This window comes from Rhagoletis pomonella, unplaced genomic scaffold, assembly GCF_013731165.1.
Source record: "Rhagoletis pomonella isolate Grant_MI unplaced genomic scaffold, Rhpom_1.0 Rhpom_scaffold_03496, whole genome shotgun sequence".
NCBI lineage: Eukaryota > Metazoa > Arthropoda > Insecta > Diptera > Tephritidae > Rhagoletis > Rhagoletis pomonella.
In genome coordinates, this window is record NW_023462048.1 from 5,775 (window position 1) to 8,661 (window position 2,887).

Genomic DNA, 2,887 nt, shown 5'->3' on the forward strand with positions numbered 1-2,887 from the left:
ACTGGTTACAGAATCTGTCCCAGGCCTACAAAAATGATATCGTCCGATTCAGCTGGAACAAAAATGCTTCAAACAAGTAAGGGTTTCTCTGTATTATGGCATCGAACCGACATATATACATCTTTCATTTGAATCAGTAAAAAAGCTCTATTGGCTCTTACATTCGGGTTTGGTTAGGCGTTTTTTCCATATTTTTGGCCTATGTGCGCTTTTATTCGAAACCTAAATGTTTCGGTACCGAGTATCGAGAGTATTGGGTACTTAAAAGTATTGACTCAGCACATCACTACTGCTGTCTTCTCTACTATGACGTCACCAAAACAGCTGATTCTGTCAAAATCACTGAGAGCCGAGTAGCGGTATCGTCATCGGCGCCACCTCTGTATTCTCTCCACCGTGAATTTGAATGGTGATAATTTATCACTGATGCATAGTGAAAATGGAAGTACACTAAGAGAAAAAAAAATTTTAATCAAAAAAACGTTCTAAATTTCAAAAAAAATACGCATATGAAAGAATACCACCACCTCCCGTAATAAATTTTAGTATATAAATTTTAGTATTAAGTGTATTCAATTCAAATAAGCTCATATTAAAATGAAGAGTTCATATTAAATGAAGAGTTCACGGATGCTTTTTAATAATTAAGTAAAAAAAAATTATTTCCATGCTGCTTGCAATGGGATGTGAACCCTGACTCTCTGGAAATTAACAAATTTTGGCAAGCATCGTTGCACCCAGCTACAGCCAGACATGTAAATGTGCTTTCAAATGTTGAGTTTGAATCTGACCGCGTGCGTGGTATGTAAGTATTATTTTGAAATACGAACATTTTAAAACGATAATTTAATAAAAAATATTAATTTTTACTATGCGTTATTTCATAACATGTTTCTAAATATTACTATTATATTATTATCTCAGTATATGTGGTAGCAAAAAATTAGCAGCTTCAAATGCAAATGCTTGCAAAAGGCAAATGCTTGAGAGAATCTACAGATCGCAATTTTGAAATTTCTTGCTCAATGTGTATTAGGCTGGGTCGATTTTGTATGGGGGAAAATAAAAGGCATTTGACCGTATAGTAATAGTAATATTATGATGTCTTAGGTCTAAGCCAATTTTTATTGGCCACGAAAGATTAATTTAAAACTTATCTTTAGCCCGCGCAATTGAATCAAAGTGTATTAATTTATAAAATTAAACTTGGGCTTGTAATATCTATGGAAGCCGTAATTGTTCTAAACAGGACGATATATCAAACTAATGGTTATTAAATTTAGTATCTCACGTTCATTTATCATTTTTCAATAAGTCTACAAATTTTTCAGATATTAAGATAAAACTTACAAAAACTATAATTTTCCCTTATGAATTTTTAATTCTTAATTATTTCAGCAACCAAATGAAAAATTCAAAAAAGTGAGACGAGATTTATTTCAAACGTTTTAGTGTTTTAATGAAGTCAAAGATTAGGAATCGTTTGATAAGTTAATAGTAGTTTCAAGCATACAAGTATTTACATACATAAACATAATACAATTGGGGTGATAAATTTTAAGTCCATTTATTCAGTCTTGAAAATTTTTCGCGGTTTCTAAATCTGCCGTTATATGAAAGTAGCGGACGTGCAATAAGTGTTTAGATATACATAAATATTTTAGTTAATTCCATTATGTGAAAAAGTGACTGTAGGTAAATGCAAAGTCTTTAACATATCCTGGGAAATCCTTTTGAGGACTCTCCAATTGGACGATATTGCTTTGCATTTAGCTTGAACGAAAACAGTCACTCCCTGGCACACTTTTCTGTAATCCGGTTTTATCATTTAAAAGTTATTTATACAATTGAAGAGACTTTTTTTTAGAAAAAAACTGGAGATCCACTTAAATTTTTCGATAAAACTTTGGTAAATGTTACTCGATCGGTACGTAATAATCACCAAATTGAAGGCGACACTTAATGTTACTGATTTTTGATAATATTATGATTAAAATCATTCAGATTTAAAAAAAAAAAAAACAAATTATTTTAAAATAAAAAAAATTATATTCAACAATTTTTATTGAGCTCGAGGCCGTTTTTTAATGAAAATTTATTGTGGAAAAGCAACAATAATTTGAAAAAAATGGTAGAAGTGATAGCTATTTCGGAAATCACCACATTTCCTCTTCAGACTTCTTTCAGTAGGCTTCGAACCGACGATCCCACTGACTCAGCCAGTTGCCTATGCACCGTGCTAAGTACGCCATGTAAATTATCGTTTGCTTTTTTCCACTATTTTCATTTTTGTTATGCCAACACAATCAAGCGCAGCTATTCCGCTGCAATTCACTTGATCATGTGGTTGTTGGTTGGGGAAAGCGCGATTGCTTTCGTTTTTGACGGATTTAATTTTAAATTGTTTGCAACTGCGCAGACAGATCTTCGTTAAGCCTGGAAATCAAGTCTTCAACAAGACCAATGGGCCTTGACAGATACAGCTGGGTATCATCAGCGTAAAGGTGGATTGATGCGTTTTTACAACAATATGGGGCCCAAAATGGAACCTTGCAGCACACCTAATGTATTTGGCTTTAGACTTGAGTAATTGTCACCACACTGAACTTGCTGTAGTCGACCCGTTAAGTAACTTTTTATTAGTTGTATAGAAAAAGCTCCAAACCTAAATTGACTACCTAGTTTACCTAATAATAAATTGTGGTCGATGGTGTCATAAGCTTTTGTGAAATCAAGGAGAACTAACGTTGTCAAGTTATTTTGTCTTCAATGATTTTCTGCATTGCTGTGGAGCAGCTGTGCTGACTTCTGAATCCCGATTGAAAATCACTCAGTAGACAGTTTTTGTTTAAGTGGGTGGTGATTTGTCGTGCTAAAAATTTTTCGA